The sequence below is a fragment of the Triticum dicoccoides genome, chromosome 5B (genome assembly GCF_002162155.2).
Source record: "Triticum dicoccoides isolate Atlit2015 ecotype Zavitan chromosome 5B, WEW_v2.0, whole genome shotgun sequence".
Lineage (NCBI taxonomy): Eukaryota > Viridiplantae > Streptophyta > Magnoliopsida > Poales > Poaceae > Triticum > Triticum dicoccoides.
The window spans coordinates 673,777,372-673,790,298 of NC_041389.1; the positions used below are offsets into that span (position 1 = coordinate 673,777,372).

General features: G+C 46.1%; 1 long non-coding RNA gene across 2 annotated transcripts; it reads right to left on the reverse strand.

Annotated features, from left to right (window-relative positions):
* Nucleotides 1-2,294: 2,294 nt before the first annotated feature.
* Nucleotides 2,295-4,607, reverse strand: LOC119312532. 2 transcript variants are annotated; one of them, XR_005151383.1, is made up of 3 exons: nt 4,181-4,607; nt 3,364-3,467; nt 2,295-2,870 (listed from the first exon to the last, which is right to left on the reverse strand). It is a non-coding gene; the product is annotated as an uncharacterized LOC119312532 (long non-coding RNA). The 2 variants fall into 2 exon arrangements; XR_005151382.1 differs by having other exon boundaries at nt 3,036-3,467.
* Between the last annotated feature and the right edge of the window lie 8,320 nt (nt 4,608-12,927).

Below are 12,927 nucleotides of genomic sequence, written 5' to 3' on the forward strand. Positions count from 1 at the left end.
CTTGAAATCTCTACTAATGCTGAAAAATGGTGCCTATTAATCATTCCACTTTACCTATATGTAAGCTGCCTTATTTTCAAAATTGGGTAAATCTATTTTCTAACCATTGATTCTTTTGTTAAGATTCGTGATGTTTTTTTCCTTGTGTTCTTTCATGACTTCTTGACATGCCGGGTTAGTCGATTTTATTGGGCCTGAAGCCCATTACCCCATTGCCTATATTTTGTTTGTGTTTTGTTTTTCTTTTCTATCTTTTATCGTTTTTATTGGGCTTGAAGCCTGTTGCCCATTGCCTTTTCTGTTTATATGTTTTTTCTTATTTTTAGTCAATTTTGTTTTTTCAATATGTGTATTCTGAGGATGTTGGATGAGTATAAATGTATAGACGCAAGTACTATAGAATATTTCTGTAAATTACACTAGAGTGTGAAAATCACACTATTATACGCTTATTGTTTGCATATTACAAAAAGTGTCATTCCAATGCAAATTTGTGTGGATTTTTTTCATTGTATTTCCTTCTTAAGGGTAATACCAATGCCAAGAACAAATTTATCAAAAAGAATACAAACAAAAGAAACACACAAAAAATAAGAAGAATATTAAAACAATGTAATGAAGATTTTATTAAAATATGAATGTTTTCGAAATACACCATGAAAATTTTAGTTGCATGATTATTATTTTTAAATATATAATTATTTTTTTAATTAATGAAAATATTAAATAAATGATGAACGTTTTTTAACATGTTAAATATTTTTAGGTACATGATAAGTTTTTAAAAATACATGATTAACTGTTTTAAATGTGTAATGATCATTTTTAATACATGTTGACAATTTTTAGTACACAATGAAAGATTTTTCAGTACACAATGAACATTTGAAAAATACCCCTATGAAACATTATTTATACATTATAAATATTTTATTACACAACAACTATTATTTACATATGAGATGAACTTTTTTAATGCATGATGAGAAAAATAATAGCAGAAAAAGTAAAAAAAACATGGAAAAGAATAGAGAAGATGAATAAAAATAAAAGGAGAAAGAAAAAAAGGGAGACGATGAAGAAATAAACATAAAAAACAAAAAGAAGCGAAAAATATAAAAATAAAATATGAAAAGAAGAACCAAAGAAAAAGTGAGGAAACCATTTGCAACCACCTAATAAGAACCACACTAAAACCATGGAAACCTCTCCACGAACAAACCAAAGAAAACAACCAGGTTGACACAACTAGGCCTGGTCGAGGCGTAGTCGCGCTAGAGGCGATCGCAAGCTTTGTCTCACAATAACCGAGATATATCTTTTGCACGGCCTGCCTAACCTGGTCAAAGTCCTAGGTGGCTTCATCCGAGGTGGCTACCTTCACGCCTCAGTCGAGCGCCGATCTTCCCTCAATCCACAACTCCAAAGGTCGATGGATCAACTAACTAACAGGTACCACTTCCGGGGGATACCCAGCGGGAACCACCCTAGCGTGCCACGCGTGGCGTGCTCGGCGCACCTATGGAAGCATGTTTTTTTTATAGTAAACATGCACGTGCAACGCACGTATTATCATGGTTATGTTTTTATCAACCGTCCTAGGAAGAAAATATATCAATAAAATGAACAAAAATGTAAGTGAGGTAATAAAGACATTGAATAATTGTGGGAATAATCACAACTTCATCCAAAAAATTAGATCTCAACTTACAAAAGGTAAATGTGGACCATAAATAACCTTTACTTGCCAAAATAATAAAGAATGTACATAGTATCTTCTAGATACTAAAGTTGTTTCAAGAATGTGCATATGTACATATTATCTTTCAGAAACTGAAGTTGTTTCTTTCTTTTAGGACCGACGCTTGACATGTGCAACACTGAACAAAAGAGCCTCAAGGCTTGACATCTTCAAAAATTGTAAAGCTGGAGCAAATTAGAACATAACTTCTCATTATAAATTCATTTTCTAAGACATTTTCATGACCATGCCGTGTTTCACAAAGTTCCCCTGCCCAAAGGTGTGTCAGATGCATTTCAGTTGTCATGCTCTCTGGAAGACACTATTTTTCTCTATGGTGTGTTAGATGGATTGGCAAGCCCCTTTATAGAAATATAAAAGTGAATAAACCTGAATGTGAGAGTGGTCTTACCACACTTAACGAACTTTCAAGCCTCATCAGGAGCATTTGAAGCCAAATTAATGGTCAGGCAATACAAAATCTTTAGAAAATAATACGGTCGTACATTATATTGCAAGGCAGCCTTGTCTCAAAACTCTTATTACAGCTCGAAGAGATAAATGTTGAAGCAACCGTGATAATTTTTCTGACCTGGGAGTTTTTCTAGCACCATGAGGGAGCATCAGAGGGAGTGGCACATTTTTTGATGAATTTGTGACACATTACCGTCACAGGAGAGAAGAGTTAGTACATAATGAATGAATGTGACAAATAAGCATTACATATCCTATTGCATTTGACTGGAACCTGGGATCGCCAGAAACAAGTGGGGCCTGACCAGAAGCTGCACTTAGATACACATGATGTTAGATAGGGAAACTGTTGTAGAGATGAACCATAGCACAGTCTAACGGAGAAACACATGTTTGTGATAATTGGTCCTGGTTAAGACAGTCTAGAGCTGCAACTCTCGTTTGTTGTCAGGATATATGACACTTCGCGTTGTATTCCGCTTTCTTCTCATCCGACATTGTCATACCATGATTGAACACTTTTCCTTTTAGGATCGTCTGTTTGATTATGTGGGATATTAGCACTACCATCCATAGTTGTGTTTGTTAGGTCCTTATATGGGGTACATTCTCTTGATGTAAACAGGGGCACATTCATTTTTCTTCTCTTACTCATCTGCAGATAGAAAAGTACAAATGTCAAACAATATATAAAAGGGTATAAAGAGTGGTGAAGATCATTTATGCAGGGCAACATAGTCATGTGAACCAGATCCTGACTATTATGTACAAAGCATCACCAATTAGTTTCTTAAAAATGAAACAAAGATTGAGCATTAACCTCTATATGACTTGGGAGCAATGTACTTGGGAGCAATGTACGTGTATATCTCACAGAATTCAAGGTGCATAGTATGAAGAAAAGAGCCCGTGTATGCATGCGATACGTTGAGCCTGCCTGGGTGTCAGCGACCACACTTGCATATAGCCACGACCAGTCCTCGCCTATGATAAAGTGTGTGATTCTTTGCCCGGGGCCGATAGGGTTGTAGAACATGAACATATTGATGACCGGATCACCAAATATAGTGGCAAATACTGTGACTGCCAAACACATCGTGGTTTTCACAATATTGTAGAAAACTGTAGCCACACACTCACGCACTTACAGGTGGGATCCATGACGTCACACCATTGCTTCCTCCTCATCGATGTCATCCTGATCGGTAGGGCCAGCTTCTTTCGCGGGTCGACTTGTCGATGGCGTGTGGACCTGCAACTCGATCGATGCCCGGCGTCGCATTAGTGAGAGGTGAGAGCGTAACACAAACAAAGCCTAAGTTCTGTCCTCAAACAAGTCAATGAAAAATAATCCAATCCTTGTACTGCACAATCAGGTAAATCCCACATAAAGCATGCACCTTGAGATGTATGACACATTACTGAATTTTGCATATATAGGGCGTACGTAAGTCAGCCTACCTCGGTAACTTGCTGCACACAAAGTATACTTTGCTGAATTTTGCATTTACCAAATATAATGAGCCTCACTAAATTAAGCAAACACATGTCAGTTCAAGAGACATGCACGCTGCTAACTGACCAAATCAATTTGAATATAGCAAAATTCAGTACAACTCATATATCAAAGCAAGCGTACAACTGATGTGGCCGTTCCCATGTGGGCGCAAGTGCGGCCTCGTTTGCCAGCGGCCGCCCTCGTGCGTTCACATCCTCGCGGGGGCGGCAACTCCCGTACGTGTGCGGCGTTGAGGCAATGAGTGTGAGTTTTAGTGGCAACAGTAATATGCAGATGTCTAAATAAACGGTGACATAATGGTACCGTGAGTCAGTTGATTCCAAGACATGTCTTCAACGCGAAAGGCTTGCAAGTGCATATGCTCTCTAATCTCTACCTCTACACGCAGCCATATGAGGGCAGAAAAGATGTATGGATTAAGAGGGAGATGGGGTGGTTGGCCGTACATGCACATCAAGTGAGTGGTGGTGATCGTGGAGCTGGGTCTCTCCCGGTGAACGGCCACTACACGCGTCACATGATGGTGGAGGAGCAGCCGCATGCTCGCCTGGATCCTGTTGGTGGTGCTGCTTGAGGCCAACAAGATCTAGCCTGCATAAGAGGAGAACCAAGGCCATCATATCGCGAGGCCTCTTCTTCGCTCGGATCCCATGGGCCGCCGCTTCGGGACGGCCGGGAGACGTCAGATCCATGCTGCTGTGTCGGGGTAGCAGCAGGCGAAGCTTAGGAGAGGTTTCAGCACACCGGTTAAGCACGGAGAGAGACGACGACGGGGAACTCATGGTCGTGATGGTCCTCCTCTGGACACGGTTCTCGCCATGGAGGAGGCGGCCGGATGGGAGCCAGTCGCCATGGAGGAGGCGGCCGGATGGGGCAGGGACGCCCCGTTGGATTTCCTGAGACCAAGATCTGGGAGGGTTAAATTTTGGGTTAGCGCTAATTTCGAGGTGGGATTGGGTGGGCAGTTAGCGGTAATTAAGGGTGCGATTACGTGGTTGCCGATTGAACCTTTCTATTTTTTTTCGCTCGCTCGCTCGCAGAGTTTTCGTCCGCCACATTAAATTGCTAAACGTACTTTTTGGGATATTTAGTTGTTGTTTGACGGTTAGATTGGAATAAGTTAGCCTAATCGTGAGGCTGTGATTACTTGGTGTTGTTGTGTGTACGTTAGACGGGGTGCACTTAGAGAAGATAATGTTTGCTTGTTTAATAGTAGTAGAGATACCATCCATAGTTGTGTTTGTTAGGTCCTTATATGGGGTACATTCTCTTGATGTAAACAGGGGCACATTCATTTTTCTTCTCTTACTCATCTGCAGATAGAAAAGTACAAATGTCAAACAATATATAAAAGGGTATAAAGAGTGGTGAAGATCATTTATGCAGGGCAACATAGTCATGTGAACCAGATCCTGACTATTATGTACAAAGCATCACCAATTAGTTTCTTAAAAATGAAACAAAGATTGAGCATTAACCCTATATGACTTGGGAGCAATGTACTTGGGAGCAATGTACGTGTATATCTCACAGAATTCAAGGTGCATAGTATGAAGAAAAGAGCCCGTGTATGCATGCGATACGTTGAGCCTGCCTGGGTGTCGGCGACCACACTTGCACAGGGGCGGAGCCAGAAAATTTGGCCAATGGGTTCACTGATTATCTCACTCTGAGAATTAATTTGGTATGAATTAATTAAGTGTAAAGTTTAATTTTGAACTATATTAGAACAAGAGTCTTTTTGACAAATTCTTACAAAAAGAGTGTAACAAACAGAATATGATGTTGATTATCATATATAGATTAAATTTAGAGCTAAAGATTGCAAGACATACCAGTTGGATGAAATTATAAAATCACTTATTTTTAGAAAATAACTTCATAGCTTCATAGCTTCATGGTCAGCTTCTCATCTTGCTGAAAATATTGAGAAAAAATGACAAGTTAATTTGACAAATTCAAAGTAAGTACCATCAAGCGAAAGAAGGCATGTAAAGCCACTCACATTTTAGTGTGTAGCTTTTCAATCTTTCATTATCATGCAAAGATCAAACACATCATATGGCAGTAATTTATCTGTCAATTGAAAACTTTGAGAGATTATTTGCAGTAGCGGCATTCGATGTACTGCTTAATTACATCTAACGGATGACCTAGAAGTGCCAGCATCGTTATCAATTTCTTTTTGAGAAATATTATTGCATACCATAGTATGACCAATCAAAGTTCAGGGGAAAATAATCAGAAAACTAGGATAAAAGGTAATACCACACAACAGGGACGGAGTGATCTGATTACGTTCAGTTTGGACTTCAATTGCCAGCCACCGCCGACGGCCGACTTACTGTTCTTGGCTTGCCGCCGGAGGCTGCCGATCTGGCGCCGCGATGGGGGGAACATGGAGATGAAACACCGAGGGGCCGGGTTGGGAACCGAACTGGGGGGAAACGATAAGCGGCGGCGTGTTGCGTACATCATGGATGGTATGGAATCGTGCGGTCAACTGTCGAGCCTGCTGCGTGGATTGTATCGTATGGTATTGGGCTCTTTTGTTTTGAGAAATACCTGTAGGCTTTTTGTTGGGCTTTTCATCATGTTATAATAAATTTACAATGGGCTAAGAGGCTTCTTGCTCGTGCGTACTAGCAGCTTTGATGGGTTCAAGCGTGCATTTGTATTGGGTTCAAGCAAATGAATGCGTATATACATGGACGTGACGAGCAAAGATCGTTGGGTTCAAGTGAACCCAACGCCTACACGCTGGCTTCGCCACTGCACTTGCATATAGCCACGACCAGTCCTCGCCTATGATAAAGTGTGTGATTCTTTGCCCGGGGCCGATAGGGTTGTAGAACATGAACATATTGATGACCGGATCACCAAATATAGTGGCAAATACTGTGACTGCCAAACACATCGTGGTTTTCACAATATTGTAGAAAACTGTAGCCACACACTCACGCACTTACAGGTGGGATCCATGACGTCACACCATTGCTTCCTCCTCATCGATGTCATCCTGATCGGTAGGGCCAGCTTCTTTCGCGGGTCGACTTGTCGATGGCGTGTGGACCTGCAACTCGATCGATGCCCGGCGTCGCATTAGTGAGAGGTGAGAGCGTAACACAAACAAAGCCTAAGTTCTGTCCTCAAACAAGTCAATGAAAAATAATCCAATCCTTGTACTGCACAATCAGGTAAATCCCACATAAAGCATGCACCTTGAGATGTATGACACATTACTGAATTTTGCATATATAGGGCGTACGTAAGTCAGCCTACCTCGGTAACTTGCTGCACACAAAGTATACTTTGCTGAATTTTGCATTTACCAAATATAATGAGCCTCACTAAATTAAGCAAACACATGTCAGTTCAAGAGACATGCACGCTGCTAACTGACCAAATCAATTTGAATATAGCAAAATTCAGTACAACTCATATATCAAAGCAAGCGTACAACTGATGTGGCCGTTCCCATGTGGGCGCAAGTGCGGCCTCGTTTGCCAGCGGCCGCCCTCGCGCGTTCACATCCTCGCGGGGGCGGCAACTCCCGTACGTGTGCGGCGTTGAGGCAATGAGTGTGAGTTTTAGTGGCAATAGTAATATGCAGATGTCTAAATAAACGGTGACATAATGGTACCGTGAGTCTTTGTTTGCGTTTCCTAAGTTTCTATGATTTTTTTGCTTACCACGTGTGAAGCACACTGTCTGAAAGATATGCTTCCGTGTGAGTCGTAGCTGCGCTTCCCGAAAGTGAAAAAGCACGACCTCAATATTTTTTTTTAAATAAAATAGAAAAGGAGTAACAAAGGTAAAGCCCAGGTGTGCTTCCAAACAAAGGTAAAGCACAACTAGGTAAAGAACAACTGTGCTTCTCGGTTTCCTCTTTTGTTGCCTTCTATTTTTTAGGTTTTCATTTTTTGCTTAGTTCTCTTTTCTATTTTTTGTTCAAACCTATTAACATGAGATCTAGTTTCATGTTTTCAAGGCGTATCCTTTACTTGCATATTCGAGGAAGACGCATAAGCCTCCCTACTGATTCTCTCAGGGCTGGATAAAGAAGGCGGAGCGGATTCACTGTCTGGCTCCGCTGCCTGAAGACCCAACAATTCCACTTCTGACGAAGATGCTGGTTTCGGTGCCCCATCAAGCACCGGAGAAGAAGGCCAAGAAGAAGGCCAAGGGGACCAGAGGTGGCCCCCATCATAAGGGCACTTCGGACGTGATGTCCGGAGACACCAAGACTCACTCCTCCGCCGCCGAGGACGACGAGGAAGAGGAGGAAGAAGAAGGAAACCATCCCCCCCCCCCCTGAGGGGGGAAGAAAGAAAAGGATGGCCTCCACGTGTCTGGAGGCCAAAGTGTCCAAGAAGGGGAAGGCTTCCCTCCCGGACAGCTCCACAACGGATTCCGACAGCAGCTCGGAATGGCGCCCCAGGGATAAGCCCCTGACCGCATTGTAAGTACTCGAAGATGTGCTCATATATCCGACCTTTTTCCTTCATGGTTTTAACATGTCAAATCATGTGTTGTAGCCCGGCCCGTTCCGTCCTCCAGCGATCCTCATCAACGGGGAATTCGCTGGACCCGAAGGTGATGGACAACGGGTCCCTTCCAACGGCCTCCTTGTCGGTGTCAAAACCGGCGGATCTCGGGTAGGGGGTCCCGGTCTGTGCGTCTTAGGCTGATGGTAACAAGAAGCAAGGGACACAATGTTTACCCAGGTTAGGACCCTCTCGATGGAGGTAAAACCCTACTTCCTGCTTGATTAATATTGAAGATATGTGGAATACAAGAGTAGATCTACCACGAGATCGTAGAGGCTAAACCCTAAGAGCTAGCCTATGATGGTATGATTGTAATTGTGATCGGCCTTCTAAGGACCATCCTCTCCGGTTTATATAGACACCGAAGAGCTAGGGTTTACATGGAGTCGGTTACAAGGAAGGAAACATAATATCTGGATTGCTAAGCTTGTCCTCCACGCAAAGGAGCGTCCCATCCGGACATGAGCCGAAGTCTTGAGTCTTGTATCTTGACGCTTCTATAGTCCGGACGATGTATATAGTCCGGCTGTCCGGATACCCCCTTATCCAGGACTCCCTCAGTAGCCCCTGAACCAGGCTTCAATGATGATGAGTCCGATGCGCAGTCTTGTCTTCGGCATTGCAAGGCGGGTTCCTCCTTCGAATACTCCAAGGTTATTATTGAACACATAGACCGTGTCCGGATCTGCAAAATGATCTTCACATACCACCGTAGAGAGAACGATACTCCAGCTGACAACTTTTAGACGACGTGACATGCCATTAGGGCCAGGTCATTACTCGAACCGTTTTTCCACAACCAGCCACAGTGCGTATTGCGAGGCGGTTTCCTTGACACGTCCTATCAAAGCAAATATCATGTCCCCTTATCGCGGGATTCTCATCAATACGAGTATGGGTAATCCCCCCCCCCCCGTGCCATCAATCGTGCGCTTGGGAAGTAAGCGATTCTCAACAGGCTAGCGGGGAGGTGCACCGCTTTCGTTGCCTCTATAAAGGGATACGAGTTCCTCATTTTTACCCACGCCTTCTTCCCCCCATCGCATACTCTTGCCCCCTCGAGCTCCAGCGCCCTAGCCCAGGTCTTCTCCGCACAGTTAGTCATGTCTGGAGTAGGAGGCAAGTGGGTGGTTTCCACCGCGACGGAGAAGAAGATCGCGAATCTCCGGGCGGCCGGATACTTAGCCACAGACATAGCGCACCGGCTACCAGATGCGGGGCAGGTCATTCCAACTCTAGGACCCCACGAGAGGGTCGTGTTCCTTGCCCACTTTGTCCGTGGACTGGGGTTTCCACTCCACCCCTTCGTCCTCGGGCTTATGTTCTACTACGGGCTAGACTTCCATGATCTAGCTCCGAACTTCGTCCTCAACATCTCGGCATTTATCGTCGTGTGCGAGGCTTTCCTCCGCATCAAGCCTCATTTCGGCTTGTGGCTCCAAACCTTCTGCGTGAAGCCAAAGATTGTGAGCGGCCAGCAAACGGAGTGCGGAGGAGCCATGGTGGGCAAAATGCCTAATGTCACCTGGCCTGAAGGCTCCTTTGCGGAAACCGTGAAAGGGTGGCAGTCGGGGTGGTTCTATATCACTGAGCCACGTGACGCCAACTGGGCACCGGCCCCCGAGTTCCGATCTGGACCCCCTATGCGGCTCACCTCCTGGGACAGGGCCTGCTATGGGGCGAATCTGCAGAGCTGACCAGACTCATCACCTGCGTCAAAGGCATGAAGGACAAGAACATCAAGCTTGTCAACATGATCCAAGTCATGCTCATTCGCCTGATACTGCCTTGCCAAAGGTGGGCATTCAATTTGTGGGAATTCGTCCTGGCCGAACACCGGATGCTCCAGAGGCTCTACGGCATGAAGCATAAGAACGCATGGAAGGCGTTGTTCAAGGCCACCGAGGTACCTCCTCTCATAACCGAGGACCGCGGGCTCCACGCCGCACGGCAACCTACCCCGGTAAGTTCTTAGGCCGCCACCAGGTCCGGTTCTTCCTAATGTACTCATGGGGGAATTCCTAAGTGATTGTGTACATTTGTTTCAGGAGTATGTGGAGACAGCGGAGCGGATCGATAGTCCGGCTCCGTTGCCGGAAAGCCCAGCCAGTGATCTTCTGACGAAGATGCTGGTCCCGTTGCCCTACAAGGGGTCGGAGAAGAAGGCCGATAAGAAGGCCCCGGGGACCCGAAAGGGTCTCCGAAGTAAAGCTGCGCAAGCCTCGTCCGAAGATGACGAGGCGCACTCCTCCCCCGAAGGGGAAGAAGAAGAAGAAGAAGAGGAGGCCGCCCCGTCCGTAAAGGATGGGGGGCCTGAGACGGCGAACCAGGGGGGCAGGAGAGGCCTCCGGTGTAAGGCCGTCATACCCTTGTTGTCTGACGACGATGAGGCAGATTCCTCGCACGGAGGCGGGGAGGAACAAGGGGAAACACCACCTCCCCGTATCGGGGGAGGGAAGAAGAGGAAGGCCGCCCCGATGGGGGAGACTGGGACATCCAAGAAGGGAAAGGCGTCCCTTCCGGACTACTCCGCCACTGTGGCTGATAGCGAGGAAGGGTGGCTGCCCAGGAAGAAGCCCCTTGTGTGGTCGTAAGTATCCGCACTCAATCGTAATTTTTGCTTCATAATTTTGTTTATAATGCCGAACTTGTATGCAGTCCGGCCAGGGCCCATCCGGGAGTGTTGTCTTCGGACGGGTCCTTGAGTGAGTCAGCAATGAACTCACTCCCGACGACCACGTCTCCTCGTCCTGGGGATGACACGAAGGTGTTGTCTCGAAGGCTCCCGATGATGACGGAGGTGGCCTTGGAGGCGCCTCAAGGCGGCGTCCCAGGCGTCGGACTCGCGGGGTTCAAGGTCCCCGCGGATCGTGTCGATGAGAGCCACGGCAAGCCGAGCTCTCAGCCGAACACTGTTCCGGAGCCTTCAGTGGTTCCGGACTTAGGCGAGCAGCCCCTCGTTATGGAGGGAGGGCCGTCTATATCAAGGACTTCCACTGCGCCCCAGGTGCTGGATTGTCTGCTAGAAGCACTTCGAGGCACTTCCCTAGATGAAGAGCACCGTACTCTCATGAGTGCGGTGATTCAGAAGGTTTCGTCCGCCAAGAGCGGACTAACCGAAGCCTGCACCAGCCTCCTAACAGGCTTTGAGGTAAGCAGTAAAAATGTGTAAAATCACCACCCGATAGGTAGTAGCCCCTGATACTCTGTTTGGTGTTCCAAAAGAAAAACCAAATGGAGGGTCAATTATAATCCGCAGGAATCTAACAATAAGTATTGAATGTAAATAAACAGGCTGTGCTACTGGCCGATGCTGCTCGCACGGCCGAAATTGCCGGCCTGACGCAGGATTTAGAGCGGGCACAGGGAGAGCTCGGCCTCGCGAGGAGGCAGCTCGAAGAGAACAAAGGTGAATGATTTCCCTTTCTCATATAATAAATAACAAATAAAATTTGTTTATGCTAACGACGAGATGTCGTGATGTGGTAACAGAGGCTGCCACCGAAGTGGCGTCTCTCAAGAAGGTGCTGTCCGAGGCCGAACACAAAGCGGCCTTGGAACTCAAGGAGCGCAAAAAGCAAGAGGCCCGAGTGGGTGAGGTACAAGAAGAGCTCCAGGATCTCGGCAAGAAGCTCGAGTCTGCGGAGTGGAAGCTTAAAGCAAAAGAGGCCGAGCATGCGAAGGCCCTTACAAATACAAAAGACGCCAAAGCCGAAGCCGAGAGGGCTCAGCGAGAGATCCAAGAGGCCAAGAAAATAGCGGCGGGTAAGAAATTTTTTATGCAAAGCAAACATGTGGAGGAGGCGTTTCTTTTACTTACTCGAATCCGGAGCTCTCCAGGGGCATTCGCAGACCTGCCACGCAGCGTATGAGATGCCGCGGAGTTCTACCGTGCCCAGGAGGGGAGCTCAACGGAGAAGTTGTTCTGGTACCAGTATACTGGGGCCAAACACGCAACGCCTCTGAGTGATCAACTGAAGCAGTTGGTCGAACTCCACAAGGCAGCCGAAGTGGCTATGAAGGATCTCATAGTCTGGATATGGCCTGGCGAGCTTCTGCCCACCAGTTACTTCGACCTGATCAAGCGGATGGTGGATTCCTGTACGCGACTAGAAGTCATCAAGCGATCCGTTTGTATTGAGGGTGCCCGCGGGCCCTTGCCCGCGCCAAGGTGCATTGGGGCCAGCTTGATGCGGAGAAGCCGGTGAAGGACAGGCTGCCGGAGGGCAAGCCGCATCGCATCCCCGAGAAGTATTATGGTGGCGTCATGAAGGGTGCTTGCCTCGTGGCCGATGAATGTACCAAAGACATAATTTTTGAATGAAGTCAATCCTGTCATGTTTGTAATATAAAGACGAAGTTACTTGCGCTATGTAGCGCTTTTGTGATTTAAAATATTACCTTCTATGCGGCTGTTTATCAAATTCTGAAAGTAGGACGGTCGTCGGCTTCCGCCCCCGTGTAACTAGTACTGGGGTGTTCGTGGAAAACCCGGACACTCTTTATCCAAATGTTTGGTCCCTTAAGGAGGTGTCCAGCGCAGCGAACTAGGCAATCGGACTATACAACTTTATAACCTTCACTTAGCCATAGAAGTATATGATTTTAAATTTCAGCGAAGCCCCTAGAGTCCGGAAGGCCGA